Source organism: Tupaia chinensis, unplaced genomic scaffold (assembly GCF_000334495.1).
Source record: "Tupaia chinensis unplaced genomic scaffold, TupChi_1.0 Scaffold000322_1, whole genome shotgun sequence".
Classification (NCBI taxonomy): domain Eukaryota; kingdom Metazoa; phylum Chordata; class Mammalia; order Scandentia; family Tupaiidae; genus Tupaia; species Tupaia belangeri.
This window is the reverse complement of record NW_006159816.1, coordinates 1920638-1939709: the sequence shown is the minus strand read 5'-3', so window position 1 is coordinate 1939709 and position 19072 is coordinate 1920638. Positions and strand designations below refer to the sequence as shown.

Here is a 19072-nt window from a genome sequence, read left to right as displayed (position 1 = left end):
ATAGATTAATTCTTCATTTTTCTTAGGGTACCTTTTGCAATTTTGTATTATATGCTTAGTTAACATGTTACTAAAGTTTTTATCTTAACCATTACATTAAAAGTGTTTATTGTGGGGCCAACACATGGTGTAATGGTTACATTGCTGGACTCACACATAGTCTATCACAGTTTGAGTCCTGGATCCAGCGACTAAAACTCACACCAGACACATGTGCATGTGTGCCCAAGATCCAAAGAGGAGAATGGAGAAGGGATTATGGCGTGACCATTCTCCCTGGGGACAATTTCTCACTTTCTTTCTGTCTCTCTGGTGAGCTATAGCAAATCTGAAAAATAAAAAAAATTGCTAATTTTTCATTGGTTTCTGATTTTTTTATACTGGACTTTTCCAGAGTTATAGGTTTCCAACATTTTAGTTCTATTTTAAAAGTATTTTACATCGTAATAGTGACATAACATCTAGTGATGTTCTGATTACTTTTCTAGAATTAATAATTATATATAAAGTACTATTATATTTTCTTATTTATGTAGAACTTTCTAAATGCCTGAACTTAAAGTTAGAAAACTTTTTAATGGAATGTTTAAATAGGGTTCTAAAATAAGACTTTTTGGGGGAGGTGGAGAAGGGGGGATGAGGAACGTTAGCACTGGGGGGCACCTGCCCCTCCAGATGCCGTGTGCCCCCATGGAGAGGGGCATCCCCTCACATAGGGACACCCAGTAGGGGTTCAGTACCAGGAGAAAGGAGAGTGGGGTGACGAGTCTTTGCTCCTTTGGCCTTGGGATCAGTGAGCTGCTGCAACTGGGGGAGCTGTAACACTCTGGGGTTGTAAAATAAGATTTTACTTGTCTTTAATATCTATACCTTGTGTTATACCTTTAAGTCTTCTGTTTTAGAAGCAGAGAGAAAAGGAAATGTAAAGAAAGCATTAAGCAGGAAGAACCAAGAATCATAGTCTTCTTTCTTTCTTTTTTTTTTTTTTTGCTATAGGTGAGTGCACTCTCCAGAGACAGACAGAAAGTAAGGGAAATCCCTCCACACATATGGGGTGTGCAGGATGGCCTCACCATAATCCCTTCTCCTTCATTCTACCTGGGATCTTGGGCACACATGCACATGTGCCCGATGTGAGTTTTAGGTCGCCAGGTCCAGGACTTGCATTTCAGTCAGCCATGTGGGAGTCCGGTGACATAACTGCTAAATCATCTGCTGGTCCCAACATTCTACTTTTTAAAGACAAATGAATAGACAAAATCACTTGTGTACTATATAGGTAAGAATATTGTCAACCTTTTCTCATGTGATCAGGTTTTTTTAAAAAAGTTGTTATTTTATGCAGGCCTGTCTCAAGAGTGCAGGAAAAATAGAACTTAACAAGTAGTACTTAACAAACAATATGCTGGTTATCATTGTGGCATTTAAAAAATTATTTATTTTTAATTTATTTATTCATTTATTTATTCATTCATTTATTTTTTTATTTTACCAGAGAGAGACAAAGGGTGAGAGTGAGAGAGAGAGGAAGTGAGAAAGCAAGCCACCAGATCCAAGTCTCGAACCCTGGTCGGCCATGTGAGAGTGTCCAGTGCCTTAACCACCATGCCACCTGCTGGTCCCATTGTGGCATTTTTTAAAAAATAATTATTTTATTTAACTTTATTTATTTTAATTTGACCAGAGAAGAACAGTGTGTGTGTGTGTGAGAGAGAGAGAGAGAGAGAGATTGAGAAACTAAGTCACCAGGACCAGGACTCAAACCACAGTTGGCCATGTAGGAGTCCAGTGCCCTTAACCACAACACCACCTGCTGGCCCTGATTGTAGCGTTTTAAGACAGTATTAGGAACTGTTCCAAGGAGGCTGTGTGCCCCTGGCTTGAGCCCAGTGGAACAGCATTATCTTGATAATAACTATCTTGATAGTTCACTGCAATGCAAAGATGATGGATGACCAGCTTTGGTAAAAAGTTATCAGTGCTTCTCACATCTATCTCCTCTGAGAGGGGTAACAGTTATTGAGTCCAGGTAATTATGTCATATCTGAAGACGGGGATACATTCTTCCATTTCCTTCAGTAATTTCCCATTCTTCCTGCATCTCATAACTCTCCCTCTTTCCAGTTGCTTTGAGTCATGGCTACACCTTGTATTACCTGATTAGCTTTTAAACCTCTATAAGCTCAGACCACAGCCCAATCTAATTACAACATAATCTCTGAGGGTGGCACCTAGAAATCAAAGGTTATTCTACTTGGCAGCCAGGTTTGTGACCCATGGTTTCAGTTGTTGTAACACCGTCAGTGAACTAAATCTCTTTTAAGGAAATTGCTTATTAGAATCACCTGAGTGATTTTCTCCTCCTAGTTTCCTCTCCTTGAACCAGTGCTACTTGAGTGAACCGATTTTATCTCATGGGAGACAACCATACTCTGGATGTGTTGGGACAAAAGATGGGTATGGGATCAATTTGTTCAGTACTATTTTGCCTGCACTCTAGGGAGGCATCCTGCATGCTTAAGTGACTTTGCTTTTATCCAGTATTATCTTATTTTGATATTTTTGTGTATTAATTCAATATTTGCTTAATTTCTGAGGGCAGGAAAGTTATTTGTTCTGTATATCACTGTATTTTCAGAACCCAGAAGTGCCCAGGGCATATATATTTCATAAAGGTTACAAGATGAATTATTTCCACTGAGTTTTGGGAGGAGCTCACTGTTTTCTGTATGTACTGTCTGTATTATGAAGGGTTATAATTACATTGTCCACTGAGGAAGGACATTCTCCTGCTAGTAAAAAGATAAGCAGGAAATAGAGTCACTGAATTTTGGAAGTCTTTTGCAGGTCAGAGGTTCTGTATAGGCATTATTAAGTTTTGAACAAAGATACAGCACACAGTGCCAACAATTCCTGGCAGAAACTATATTTCCATATTTGGCTCTCCTGTGTCAAGCTGTAGTAGTTTTGTAGAAAGGCTGTATAGTGATTACTAGATGAAGAAAGCATTTCTATGCAGATAGAAGTTGTTTGGCAAGTGCCTTAAACATTGTTTATGGTTCATCAGTCTTTTTATATGTATACTTCACTGACATAGGGACTCATTAATTCTTTCATGAACATGGTGAGTTTTCTTATGTATATGATACATACACATTGTCTTTTTAGGAGTATTTTTAGTCTAATCCCTTTAAGCAAAAGACCATGAAAATACTGCTGCTTTTTCTGTAAACCATGTGGTAAGGTTGTCAAGGCTTGGCAGAAAGAGGAAATGTGTCTATGTTCAATATATGAAAAGACAACTAGGTCTCAAAAATCATACTTTTGTGCATCACAGTGATTTACAAAAGGCCGAGGAGGTTACACAGCATTTTGCAGTGATTTATGTACAAGATGTTAAGTTGGCAAGGGATGATTTAGAAACTTTTTTTTTTCTTAAAGAGTCCAAATCTGCTTAACACCAAACCTGTGAAAATAATCTACTCCTTTTCAAGCCAGTACTCTGATCACAGTATTATGGATATTATTGAATGTATTTCAGAAAAGTTACCTAGTACAGGTTTTTAATACAAATGAGTTGTATTAGTTTTTAACTTGAATTCATGGTGCCTTATGGATTTTCTTTTCTACTCTTTTAAACGCTTGAATTTCATGTCATTTTAATTGTTTTCTTTTCATCCCTACATTCTAGATGATAAACATGAAAGACTTTTAAAGTTCATCCTGTCACTCCTATTTTGTTCAACAAGTTTCCCTTCAAAAACAGCATCCGTACTTGGGGAGGGATTGCTATATTAGACACGTAAGCAAAACAGAGATGGAACAAACAGGGTAATAATTACAATTATTTGAAACTTTTCTCCCACAATGTTTTTGCCATGGGGCCTGTGTGCTCACAGGATAGAGAGACAAGAGAAGGAGGTGAGAGAGAGAGATTGATTGATTGATTGATTACAGGTGGGATGACCATGACACAATCCCTTCCTTATACTATTTTTAGAATGTACTTAGTACTGGAAACTATTACAGAATTACCTGTACTGTGAATCAGATACCAGATGTCTTTATTTCTGACTCTTTAGCATTTATTTTTAGCAGGAACTAGATAATTAGAAATACTTTTATTGATTTATTGCTTTAAAATATATGATGAAGATATTTTAGAAAAGAATGTTAGCTGTGTATGACCCTAGGCAGGCCACGTAATCTTTCTGGCTCTGTTTTCCATCTATGAAATTGTGGTAAAAACACTTTACAGCTTTACTAAGGACAAGATAGGTTATGTAGCCTGCCTGGGACAGGTTGGGTAAAAGAGTTCTCTGGTTCACTTAGAAAGCTGCTGCTTTTAAAAATATATTAGTACAGAAGTAAATATGACTTGAGTAAAAATCTGATAAAGATTGATTACATTTCCTTAAGAGAGAGATTTTTATGATAGGGTGTGTGCACTCACCAGAGAGAGACAGAAAGTGAGAAATCACCCCTCAGGGGGAATGGCCACACTGCAATCCCTTCTCCTCCATTCTTCCCTTGGGATTTTGGGCACACACGTACATGTGCCAGTGTGAATTTAAGCTGCCAGATTCGGAGCTCAAACAGCAGTTAGTCTATGTGGGAGTCCAGCGACATAACCTATTCCATTGACTGGTCCACTTCAAATACATTTTTTAAAGGAAATAAAGCACATGGAGTAGAAGCGCTTTATATTTCCTTCCTGTCTTATTTGCTTCCTTCTTTTCAGAAATAATAATGATCCTATTTCTTCTTTTTTTTTTGGTCCATGATTTCTGTATAATTTTTTAATACTATTAGGACATTGGGAAAGTCATGATGTATTTTTCTATGCAAAAATGTGTCACAATTGGGACCAGCAGTTAGCATAATGGCTATGTCACTGGACTCCCATGTAGTAGACCGCAGTTTGAGTCCTGGACCTGGTGGCTTAAACTCACGCCGGCCACGTGTGCATGCGTGCCCGTGATCCCAAGAGGAGAATGGAGGAGAAGGGATTGAGGCGTGGCCATCCCCCCTGGGGGGTGATTTCTCATTTTCTGTCTCTCGGGTGAGCCCATGCACCCTGTAGCAAAAACCTCTCCCCCCCAAAAAAAGTGTCACAATTTTCCCAACTACTGTGTGGCTCCAACTGCCTTATCCAGTACCACTACCTGGCTCTATGGTATCATTTTTATGTTTTAAAAAGTTGCATAAATGGTATCCAGTTGTATATTTAATCCTTCAAGTTTGCTTTTTCACTGAGTATTATGTCTTAGATCTAGCTCTTAGGGAAGAATCTAGGTCACTCATTTTAATGGCTGTATGATCATTTATTCTTACTGATAAAATTTAAGGGTTTTTTTTTTTTTGCATTTTTCTCGTTTATAGACAATTCTAAGTTAAATCTCTAGTATTTATAATACTCTTCTTGGAAGTTGGGAGAATTTATTTATAGAGTCTCACCTTAATTCTTCAAATGCACACCACTGACCTGGAAAGGTTTACAGTGAACTTTTTTAGTTGTCTTAGTCATTCCAGTTTTTCCTAAATACTGGTCTAATTTAAGGGCGTCTCTTTCTCTCTCTCTAAACATTTCACCGTTTACCCCACTCATGCTGAAATGTTAAGGTGTCTCATTCTGGGAGAAATCATATCAGTGTTAGAAACAGTTATTGCTTAATTTTAATGCCATTAATAATGATTGGTTTAAATTTTACAGTATGCATTTTTTAATGAAATGTACTAATTCTGAAGTATTCTTGTGCAACAAAAAATGTGTAATACTGCTCGTAACTCTGTAATACCTAATGGAATAACCTTTTATATGTAGAAGTTTATTGATAGTGAATAGGTGAGCTCGGTTTGTAAATACTGCTCTCTGTTCTAGATACTACTTTTTTAGGGGAATTAGCATCTTATCTAAAATTTTCAGTGAATGTTTTGAAGTTAAAAGTAGATTTTCTAAATTAAACAATTTTGTAGAGTCTGCAAACTCTAGTTGTATTTATGAATCACTGAGATATTCGCTTATAGTTTGGCACAGTGGTAAAAACTAGGTGACTTTACTTAATAGAACTGATTCATAATACTGAAATGTCTATTTTTTCATTAGCTACTATATTAGTCGATTAAATCTTACTCAGCTGTTAAGGTTGTAGGAAAGAAAGGTAGCTGACAAAAAACTGCATCCTTTATGAAAATGAATGTAGTGCTCAAACTATGAAGTAAGCATTACAGTAACTAGTTCTCAAATTGAAATACTTGTAGAAAAAATTTTTTTAAGAATTATTCTATTTAATTTTATTTATTCATTCATTTCCTTTTCATTTGACCAGAGAGAGAGACAGAGAAAGTGAGAAAGGGACAGCAAGAAAGCAAGCCACCAGGTCCAGGACTCAAACCACGGTCAGCCATGTGGGAGTGTCCAGCGCCTCAACCACCACGCCACCTGCTGGTCCCAAAATTTGTTTTTTTAACGTAACACTAATTAGTATCTTGGTGCTATCAGAAATTAATGAAACACTTTAGAGTCTGTGTGGCTTTTGAATATCTTCATTCATTCAACTATTTAGAATGTATGCTGATTGCATTTCAGCACCTTAGAATTTTAATTTATTTTGAATTTTAATTATTTTATTTTATTGCCATAGTGTACATGTGGTTGGTTGCCAGGGGTTGGGCAACCCCTCAGAAGGCAACTCCCTTGTCCCACAGTGAGGGGGGCAGTGATCAAACTGCAGTCCGTTTCCTTCATTTCTCCACATGTGCATGCTCCAGAAGACAGAAAAAAACAACCCTTTATGGGCCTGATTATGCCACAGTTTATTTCCTCTAATTCTCCATTCTCTCAGGATCTTAGCACACCTATTTTTATTTACTTCCTAGTTTTCTGTTTCCTTCCATATCAAGATCTAGCTCTCAGTAGTTGCTAATGGGACTGCCCACCTCAGGCCAGGGTAGATTCTGCCGTTCCAGGAAAATAGTCTCTCACCATTTTTATACTCTCTGACATACTTGCTGGTCACTTTCCTACCTTGCATTCCCTTTTATCACAACACTTGTCTTGTCATAGGCTAATTAGTGGACTGTGCATGTGTCTTCCCGGGAACAACACTCCTATCCATCAGTTTTACAATCCTGTTCTGTACTCCATTTCTCAGTAATTTTTCCAGGAATGATCTTTTACTTGTCTGCTCTTATTCTTTCTGGCCAGAATCTTGTTTTTGCCTCCTTTTTCTCTCTTGGTTAAAAGGATACATTTGAAGAGTAGAAAACATCAGAGGCCAGAGCCGAATACCAGCTGCTACATGAACTTGGGAGCAGACTGGTCAAGTTGATCATGGTGGATTATGTATTTTTAAAAACATTTAACCTGATAGCATGATAAATACTGCATTGTTTTTTAGTATTTTTTTATTGCACATATACAGTACCTCATTTAATGTTATGGGAGAAGTGGTTTAAATTAACCTTAGTGGGATAGAATTGAAATCAATTTGTATTATTACTGTACTTAAAATGTTTTCCACGTTTTAAAATACTTGATTTTAAAACAGATTTTTGAAACACACCCCTTTTGAAATTTAGAAACTTTATAAACCAACACTTAGAAAAACACCTCTCTCTTCTTGCTTAATATGCAAATATTTACTTGTTTTAAATGCCATTTGCAACTTTTAAAAAAGCTTTATTTATTTATTTATTTTTGAGCAGGTTTTGAGGAAAGTTCTTATGTATTTCCTGGATACACACACACACACAACTTTTTCTATTCTCATCTTCCATGACAGTGGTACAGTTGTTACAGTCGGTGAACCTAGATTGACACATTATTATTGAAGTCAAGGTTCATTCTAGGTGTACATTTTAGGGTTCTGACAAAAGTATAATGACATCTCTCCACCATTGTTGTACACTTACAGAATTATTTCACTGCCTTAAAGATTCTTTATTCTTTGCCTATCTGTTGTTCTCCCCACTAACCCCTAGTTACCACTGATCTTTTTGCTGTCTTAGTGATTTTGCCTTTTAAGTTTGCTCCATGTCTTTTCATGGCTTAATAACTCATTTCTTTTTAGCACTAAATATTCCATTGTCTGGATGTGTGTGGTTTATTTATTTACTTTTACGTTTACTTTATTCTGCATATGAGAGAGACAGAGTGGGGGAGAGACAGGTGCTCCCACCAGAGTCTGTACATCATCATAAACCTCCAGCCAGCCCAGATCACAGACACACATGTGTGCACTTAGTGTGTACTGGGAGAACTCTGGATTCAAATCTGATATTATCCCATGTGGGACCTATGTCACACAATGTTTGTTGCATTATGAAATACCACTACTGGCTGGCTGAAGGATGTACATCATGTAATTCATCCATTCACCTACATAGGGCATCTTGAATGCTTCCATGAGCAAGTTTTTCTGGAATTATGAATAAAGCAGTTATGAACGTGTAGAAGTTTGTGGGGATATGAGTTTTTAGCTCATTTGAATAAATACCAGAGTAGGTCATATGGTAAGATTAGTTTTGTAAGAAACTGCCAGACTGTCTTCCAAAGTAGACATCCATATGCAAAAAAATAAAGAATCTAGACATTCTGTATTCTTTGTACCATTTTGTATCCCCACCAGCAATGGATGAGATTTTCTACTGCTCCATATCTTTACCAGCCTTTGGTGGTATCTGTTTTCAATTTCGGCCATTTTAATATGTGTATAGTGTTATGTTACTTCTGTTTGCAGTTCCGTAATGACATGAGAATAAACATTGTTCCATATGCTTATTTGCCATCTGTACATCTCCTTTGGTGAAGTGTCTATTAGGTCTTTTTGCCCATTTTTAATTGGGTTATTCACGTTCTTATTCTTGAGTTTTAGGAGTTTTCTGTGTGTTTTAAATGACAGTCCTGTATTAGGTATGTCTTTGACAGGTATTTTCTCCCATCTGTGGAGGAAAATCTCTTCTCATTTTCTTAACATTGGCTTTTGCAGAACAGTAGCTTTTTATTTGAATGAAATCCAGCTTTCAGTTTTTTTTTGGATTGTACTTTGGGATGTTGTATGTAAAAAGTCATTTCATGCCCAAGGTCATTTAGGTTTTCTCTTATGTTATTTTCTAGGCAATTTATAGCTTCGAGATTTACATTTGAATCTGTGATTCATACTGAGTTTTTGTGAATGCGTGGGACCTATGTCTAGAATAATTTTGCACATAGATGTTCAGTTCCAGCACCATTTGTTGAAAAGGGTATCTTTGCTCCATTTTATTTTCTTTGTTCCTTTGGTCATTGAGCAGTTGATTATATTTTTAAGGGTCAGTTTCTGGTGTCCATTCTGTCGTGATTGGTCTTTTTTGTATATTGATTTATTCATTTAAATTTGCTAGCAGGTGTATTATGGGGAATGGTCATGCTGCAATCCCTTCTTTTCCATTTCTCCTTCCTTTTGGGATTTTTGGCCATGCACACCCATGCACTTGGCATGTTTTTTCAGGCTGCCAGTTCTGGGACTTGAACAACATGATACAGTCAACCATGTGGGATCATGTCTCCTCAACCCCCAGCCTACACAGACTGGCTTTGTGTCCCCTTTTTACCAGCATTATACTGTTCCAGTTTATGAAGGTTTATGTCATAAGTCTGGAAGGTTTGGAATGTCAGCCCTCTGTGACTTTGTTCTCTCCATGATCGAGTTATCTACTTTGTTTTATTTTGCCTCTCCATATAAACTTTGAATCAGTTTGTTGATACCCAGAAAATAATTTGCTGTGATTTCGATTGGAAATGCATTTAATTTATAGATGAAGTGATACACATTGGCATCTGAACAATATTTCCCATTCTATCTATAACTGTGGAATATTCTTACTTTTATTTCTTTGATTTTATGTCAGAGTGTGTGTGTGTGTGTGTGTGTGTGTGTGTGTGTGTGTGTAATTTTGTTATAGGGAACATGCACTCACAGAGAGAAAGGGAAAGTAGAATGCAGTCCTTTTTCCTAGGAGGATGGACATGCTCCAATAGCTTCTCCTCCATTCTTCTCTTGGGATCTTAGACATGCATGAGTGCCACCCCCATGTTTTTTTGTTTTGTTTTTTGGAGAGGTTTTTGCTATAGGGCACGTGTGCTCGCCAGACAGACAGAGACAGAGATAGAAAGTGAGAAATCACCCCCCAGGGGGATGGCCACGCCGCAATCCCTTCTCCTCCATTCTCCTCTCGGGATCTTGGGCACGCACACACACGCGCCCGGCGTGAGTTTAAGCCAACAGATCCGGGACTCAAACTGCGGTCGATTACGTGGGAGTCCAGTGACATAGCCATTATGCTAACTGCTGGTCCCACCCCCATGTGTTTTTTAAGCCTCTGGGTCCAGGACTTGAACCATATAGCTGGCCATGTGGGATCCAGCTGTCTTAACCACCACACACAAGAATAAAAATAAAGGAACACATATAGAATGTAGTATAAATCTTTGCATTTGACTTAGTTTAAGATTAAAAAGTTGCATGAGTGAAGTCATTGTGTTAAAAAAAAAAAAACCCTTTACTTGTAAAATGATTTCATTATTAAATTAAGCATTTGAAAGTTCTTATGGAGAATCACTCCAGTGCTACAATAAGGTAGTGTTTAGAACCCTTTATAGTAAAAGTAATTGTTGAAGTGTAGTGTTCAAACAGTGAGAAAGATAGCAATCCTGATGCTGCTGTTTCAAATAATGTCACTTGTTAACAGTAAGAGCTGTTTGTAACAGAAAACTCCCAGGTGTCATTTTGTCAGTGTATTAACACTTTCTACCTGCTTTTAATTTATTAATTTTTTTTTCTAGAGAGGTTTTTTTTGTAGAGTGCATGCACTCACCGAAGAGACAGAAACAGAGACAGAAAGCAAGAAATCATACCCTAGAGGGGATGGCCACGCCGCAATCCCTTCTTCTCTGTTCTCTACAGATTTTGGGCATGCATGCACACACGCCTGGTATGTGTTTTAAGCCACCAGGTCTGGGACTTAAACCACGGTTGACTACGTGGGAGTCCATTGGCATAACCATTACACCATCTGCTGATCCCAGCCTGCTCTTTATTTTTGTGGTTGTGATATAATAGCTATAGGAAATTTATCTAGAAGTAAGAATGAACATTTGGATGGAGAATAAAAAACTAAAATATTTATCATTTGCTAAGTATATTTTTTTTAAATGGGAGCCAGCCTTGTTTGTATCCCAGAGGTAAAGGGAACTAAATCCCTTTCATAATTTCTAAGACATGGAACCAACCCAAATGCCCCCATATGGGTGAATGGATTGAAAAACTGTAGCACATATACTCAATGGAATACTATTCAGCCATTTAAAAAAAAAAAAAAAAACCTGGCTTTTGACAAAAAGTAGAAAAATATGGAAGATTTATTGCTGAGTGAAGAAAGCCAGTCTATGAAGGAGAGACATTGTATGTCCCTACTTAATATATACCGAGTGTCCGCACTCTATGACTGAAACTGATGGGCTAAAGGATGTACAAACACAAGAGATGGGTGTGAATGCCAGATGTGGTGTGTGTGGAGGAGTGGGGCCTGGAGAAGGACATTTGGAGGAGGGATACGGAGACAGCATTGTTAGGACAGGGAGGTATATTTTGATCCATTGGATTGGGGAAAAATGTTCACATATTGAAATGTTCACCTTGTAAGCTAAATAATGTGACTTAACATATTTTAAAAAAGTAAATAAATAGATAAAATAAAAAAAAACAAAACAAAAGGGGAGCTAAATCCTATGTGAATGGCTGTGATTCAAATTCTGGCCCGAGTGACTTGAAGAACATGCTGAGCATGTTTGTGTGTGTCTGCCCAAAATCCCAATGGGATGGAGAAGTGACTATGATATGCCCTCCTTCCATTCAGGGTTTTTGTCTCTCTCCCCTCCTCTCTCTCTCCCTCTTTTGCACGTGTACTCTCTGACAATTAAAAATAATAATAAAATTGAGTCACCAGTTATAGATTAGCTCACATTGAGATTTAGTTAACTTAAACTTCTGATCCCTTTTTTCATAATGTGACCCAGAATGAATTTTATTTTTGCAGTATCAGTAAATTATCCCTTCCTAATGAAGTGAATATAAGAAATGGCCTTATCTATTTATTTTTGTCAGCACTGCTAGTAAATTTGCTCTGTGCAAGCTCTCTTCCTAGCCTGTTGGGCAGATCTCACCACTCTTTATTCACTTTAAGCTACTAAAACACATCCTACCTTTAGGTCTTAAAAATCTCAATCTGTTCATGTTGAAGAGGCCAGTCTATATCTTTTACCCTCATGGAGCTTACTTACATTCATACAGTAGTAGGGAGACAGTAAACAGGATAAATAGATGTGTGTGTGAGAGGATGAGCAATGCTGTGGAGAACAAATGGATGGAGAATATGAAGTGTATTGAGATCATATGTGATAATTTTGATGGAGTGGCCAGGAAAGGCCTTCTCAAGAAGGTGACTTAAATGAAGACTTGGAGGTGAGGGAGCAGACCATGTTGGTATGTTGGGGAATAATCTTATAGACAGAAACACAACTGATGCAGAGGCCTTGTGGCAGAAGTGTACTTTCTGTGCTCTAGGGCCTGCATTGCTACAGTCAGTTGAACAAGGAAAAGAGTAGCAGATGAGTGGATTGTTGTTGTTGGTGGTGGTGGTGGTGGTGGCAGCGGCGACAGCAGATTATATAGGACCTACCAGGCCATAAGGCTTTGACTTTAACACAGAACATGAAGCTAAGCCTTCAGGAGTTTCTGACCAAAATTATGTTATCTGATTTACTTTTTAGTTTGTCACTCGGCCTGATTGTTATATTGAAAATAGACTATCACAGTGCAAGAATAAAGTCAAAGATGGAAGCAGGGAGGCTATTGTAATTAAGGGGATGCTGGTATTTTGAATCAAGATTGGGGCAATGGGTGGGAAGAAGTAGTAGAATTTTGACATGTTTTGAAGATAAAAGTCAATAAAATTTGCTTTTATATTGAGTGTATGGAGGAAGTAGGATTGTCAGAGATGAGGTCTAGGTTTTTGCCCTGAGGGACAAGAAGAATGGAGTTTGCATGAGCTGAAATAGGAAAGACTACAGGAGAGCTGGACTATCGGGGATTCTATTGGGAACACGTTAAATTTAAGAGACATTTAAAAATTACTGGGTTCAAATATTAGATTTGAAAATACAGGCTATGTAGTTAGATGCATAGATGTGGAATTCAGGATAGAAATGTAACCTGTAGATACAGATTGGCAATTAAGACCATTTTGGTATTGTTAGAAGCTGTAAAACCACATGAGATCATGAAAAGTATGAATGCAGGTAAGAAAGAGAAGAGGTCAAAGGTCTAACCTCCGGCAGTGTTCAGAGGTTAGGTTACGGAGATAAGGAACAGCAATAGTGAGTGAGAGGAAGGACCCAGGAGAGTTAAGAAGAAAACTAATAGGATATGTTATTCTAGCAACAAACAGAGAAAAGATATCAAAGAGGAAATGATTGATTGCTATATTCCTGGATCAGTCACATAAGGTGAGGATCGAGAAATGATGGATCTAGTGATGAGGCCATTGGTGACCTTGGATAAGAGCTGTTTCAGTGAAGTGATAGGGAGGGAAAGGCTGTTTGGAATGAGTTCAAGTAAAAATAGGAGAGAAGTTAGAGACAGCACATAAAAATAACACTTTCAAGGATTTTTTGTTACAAAAGAAAGATAATTGAGATGGAAGCTGGAAGGAGTACAGAAATAGAGGTTTGCTTTTTAGTAAAGGTTGGAGAAAGGCATTGTTGGATTTTTATGGTCATGATTCACCAGAGAGGAAAAAAAATGTATGATCCAAGACAGTGGAGAATTGCAGGAGTGCTGCCGTTATAGAAGAGAGAAAACGAGAACAGGTGAAAAAGGGGTGAATAGCACCAGTTTGAGATTGTCACCATTTATCACCCATATTCTACTCAGCTGTGGGATCTCAGTGGCAGGTCAGCTGCTATCCTATACAATGTGCTTTATTTAAATTGGAATGGATTCAGTCCTGCAGCCTACCTTCCTTACCCCAAACCACTTACTGCTTTCCTCCCGCCCTCCTCCATGTCTTGACTAGCAAACGCTATCTTTGAGAGAATGAAGCTGGGTTTTGTGTTCCAGACAGTCCTGCCAACACAAGGGCTGAGTTTTAGTCTTCTCACATATAATGCTAGTGTGTCTTTGGGTGTAGAAAAGGAATGACACTGTTATAGCTGTATCCCTGGTCAGTCTACTTAAAGGTAACAGGAAAAATCACATTTAATACTCCGCTGTAATGATTAAATGTCTTCTTTGTCCTGTGGCAAAATAGCAGAAGAGGGAAAAAAGAAATTTCAGCTCTTTCACTTGTTGGTGGGATATAAGATTGATTGATTCTTAACTATCTTACTGCCTTGGTTTCTTCAAGTGTAAAAGAAGGGAATTGGCCTCAACTCTGTGCTAATATAAAATTCCGTGATTTATTAAAATAAAGTAATCCTCAGTTTACCATCTGAAACATAACACATCTGCCAAGTCTAAAAAAGATTTCTGAGACAATTTGATTTTTTGGAGAACAGTTCCTTTAGAGCTCTTAAAACAATTAAGTGTTTGTAAAATTTGTCTGTAGATTATAGAAAGTATCAGTACTGACATTAGAAGAGGAAATAGAGCAAAACCATTGGCAAAGCATAGACCAGTTTGCATATTTTGTTAAAATTCTGTCATTTTGTAGCTGTGCACATACAGAAAGCTTTTTAACTCCCTGTGCCTTAGTTTCCTCCTCTAAGAAATAGGACTATAATAATAGTACCCACTTCAGAGATTTGTTAGGAGAATAAAACAAAGTGTGCCTTGTAGTACTTTAAACAATGCCTGGCTTATAGAAGTAAACCTTAGCTACTGTTATTACCTTTACTAGTGAATAATATGAATAGTTTGGAAACATTTAAGCAGAACAGCTGTACTATAAAAGGACCTGACACCATAATTGTGTAATATTTACTTTGAATAAGCGAAAAATAATTTGGAAAAAGAATTGCCATTGAAACATTGGTGACAGAAGGATGAGCCATTATCACAAATTCAGTTGCTGAGTGCACTTTAAACTTAAAAAAGTTATTTGTTTTTAAACACGTATTTCCTCTAAATAGACAAAAGTAGTAAGATCTTAATTGTGCATACGTATCTGCTTTAAAGACAGATTTTTGAAATGGGCTGTTACCACTTTTATTATACACTTTTTTTTTTAAAAACATTATTAATTTATCTGTTGTGATTTTCAAGTTGCTGGTTCTGAGATTTGATCTGCTGTTGTCCATGTGGGAATCCAGTGCTTTAACTACCATGCCATTTCTTGGCCTCAACACACACTAAGTTTTCTATACCTGAACTGTTGTTCAGAGCACACATTTGATTATTGATGGTATCATACGTTTCACCGTTTATAGTGTGTTTTTCAGAATTAATAATGTATAATTTAATTATTTTAACTCTTGTCCTCTTATTAATATGGTTGATCAGCATTGATTTGCACTTATGTTAATAGGACATGCTGATCATTTTTATAAGCTCTTTTTAAAAAATTACTATTTTTTAATTTAACTTTAATTTGACCAGAGAGAGAGTGAGTGAGAGACAGAGAGAGAGAAAGTGAAAAAGCAAGCCACCAGGTCTGGGACTCAAACCAGGGTCAGCCATACTAGGAGTCCATCACCCTTAACCACCACACTACCTGCCGGCCCATGCTGATAATTTTTAAACTGGTGGTCATTTTCAGGAAGAAGAGCTTTTATATATTCGAAATGCCAGGATAATTTGTGATACAAAGATTAGAGAAAAACGGATGCCCTTAAGGTATAGTTGGAGAGAATTTAAGGAGTATTAGAATTGTCTTACCAGCAAGTAATTGTGACTATATTTTATTTGAAATATCTCTCTTTTTGAGTTTCAGATAAAATGTTGTTATTGAGCACAGTGCATCTATAAAATTCCGTGATTTATTAAAATAAAGTAATCCTCAGTTTACCATCTGAAACATAACACATCTGCCAAGTCTAAAAAAGATTTCTGAGACAATTTGATTTTTTGGAGAACAGTTCCTTTAGAGCTCTTAAAACAATTAAGTGTTTGTAAAATTTGTCTGTAGATTATAGAAAGTATCAGTACTGACATTAGAAGAGGAAATAGAGCAAAACCATTGGCAAAGCATAGACCAGTTTGCATATTTTGTTAAAATTCTGTCATTTTGTAGCTGTGCACATACAGAAAGCTTTTTAACTCCCTGTGCCTTAGTTTCCTCCTCTAAGAAATAGGACTATAATAATAGTACCCACTTCAGAGATTTGTTAGGAGAATAAAACAAAGTGTGCCTTGTAGTACTTTAAACAATGCCTGGCTTATAGAAGTAAACCTTAGCTACTGTTATTACCTTTACTAGTGAATAATATGAATAGTTTGGAAACATTTAAGCAGAACAGCTGTACTATAAAAGGACCTGACACCATAATTGTGTAATATTTACTTTGAATAAGCGAAAAATAATTTGGAAAAAGAATTGCCATTGAAACATTGGTGACAGAAGGATGAGCCATTATCACAAATTCAGTTGCTGAGTGCACTTTAAACTTAAAAAAGTTATTTGTTTTTAAACACGTATTTCCTCTAAATAGACAAAAGTAGTAAGATCTTAATTGTGCATACGTATCTGCTTTAAAGACAGATTTTTGAAATGGGCTGTTACCACTTTTATTATACACTTTTTTTTTTAAAAACATTATTAATTTATCTGTTGTGATTTTCAAGTTGCTGGTTCTGAGATTTGATCTGCTGTTGTCCATGTGGGAATCCAGTGCTTTAACTACCATGCCATTTCTTGGCCTCAACACACACTAAGTTTTCTATACCTGAACTGTTGTTCAGAGCACACATTTGATTATTGATGGTATCATACGTTTCACCGTTTATAGTGTGTTTTTCAGAATTAATAATGTATAATTTAATTATTTTAACTCTTGTCCTCTTATTAATATGGTTGATCAGCATTGATTTGCACTTATGTTAATAGGACATGCTGATCATTTTTATAAGCTCTTTTTAAAAAATTACTATTTTTTAATTTAACTTTAATTTGACCAGAGAGAGAGTGAGTGAGAGACAGAGAGAGAGAAAGTGAAAAAGCAAGCCACCAGGTCTGGGACTCAAACCAGGGTCAGCCATACTAGGAGTCCATCACCCTTAACCACCACACTACCTGCCGGCCCATGCTGATAATTTTTAAACTGGTGGTCATTTTCAGGAAGAAGAGCTTTTATATATTCGAAATGCCAGGATAATTTGTGATACAAAGATTAGAGAAAAACGGATGCCCTTAAGGTATAGTTGGAGAGAATTTAAGGAGTATTAGAATTGTCTTACCAGCAAGTAATTGTGACTATATTTTATTTGAAATATCTCTCTTTTTGAGTTTCAGATAAAATGTTGTTATTGAGCACAGTGCATCAACGTTTAACAGCACCTGGTTTTTCTAACATTTCCTTAACAGTAAACCAGGGCTCTTTGGAGAAATGACTGATTCTATTGCACTGACCAAATCTGGGATAATTTGAGCATCAAAATAATTAAAAGCAATAATAAATTATAAAGCACTGAGAAGGGCCAGCCATAGCCTGGTGATTAAGGCAGCTGGATTCCACATGGCCCTCCACATAATTCAAGTCCTGCACTTGGCTGGTTGAAAAACACTCCATGCTCATGTATGTGCATGCCTGAAAAATACTCCATGTGCATGTGTGTGTGCGCACCCAAGATCCAAAAGAAGGGAGAAATGGAGAATGGTGCAGTATGATCATTCTTTATAGGGTGAAGGGTGCTTTCTCGCTGTCTCAATCAAGTGAGCACATGCACTGTCTGGCAAGTTAAAAACAAACTAAAAGTACTGGGGGGGGGGGGAAGGAATTCAGGGATCACACCAGTAATAAAGACATGGATACACACACAGGAAAAAAATACGACTCAAGGGAGCAATTGGTAAGTGCAGAGGTAGTAGAGTTGGAAAAAACCATGACTTATGTCACTGCCATAGTTAAAGTTGAAAGATTTACAAATGGATATTAGATTTAGGTTTTTTTTAGATTTTTGACATGGCTGATATTTACATGGTCTTAAAGTGTCTTTCTGCCCAAAGATTTCTCACTGGTTTCAAGGAAAAGGTAGTAAGTAAAAGGAAAAATTGGATAGCACCTTGTGTGGCTGATGAGATTTACACCACCACTGAGGGACAAGTAGATACCGTGTGCCTCTGATGTGATACCCCGAGACAGGCACTTCACTTAGGTACTGCTTGAATCATGTGGAAGTGGTGACCAGTTTTTAAGGACTATATTCTGCAAAACTTTTTATGTTTTAGTCAAAGAAATGCTGAAAGGAGACTGAAGACACAGAACATACCTGATCCCAAGACTGGATCCTGCACCTGAAGAAAAATTAAAAACCCCCTCTTTTTTTTTTAAAGGTTATTACCAAGAGTCACTTGACATTATAATGTATTAATAATGCAAATTGTGGGTTAAAATATTACATTGATATATTTGCTAAATTGTAACTGTATTGTTGTTAAGAGATTATTTGATTATTTTTTGGAAATTCACAATGAAGTACTTATGGGGCAAGGGTGTCCATAGTGGATACAGCTTGCTCTCAAATGACTTTTTTTTTTTTTTTTTTTAAAGCACACATGTGCATGCACACGAGTATGTATACCAATGCTGTTTGTGTGTGTTTGTCGACAGAGAGTGAGCTACTGGGACAAAATGCTAACAGATTCTGGGTAAAATTATGCAGGTGTTCTTTGTATTTTTCTTTCATTTTTTTCTTTTAAGTTTGAATATTTTCAAATAAGTTTGTGTATACACACAAACAGCATTGGGACTTATTTCTTTCATATCTCATCCTTTATAGCACTAGTTGCTAATTTATTTTCAATGCATCATTGGTCTTAAGATGTTAACATGCATTGCTAACCAGATACATATACTGATTTTTAATTTCTTTTAAAT

At 36.9% G+C, this 19072-nt stretch overlaps 1 protein-coding gene across 1 annotated transcript in view; it reads left to right on the top strand.

The window, feature by feature from the left end:
- The window catches only part of UBE2E3 (ubiquitin conjugating enzyme E2 E3), a 111349-nt gene that overhangs the window by 85405 nt on the left and 6872 nt on the right, over positions 1 to 19072 (top strand). The window lies entirely within an intron of this gene.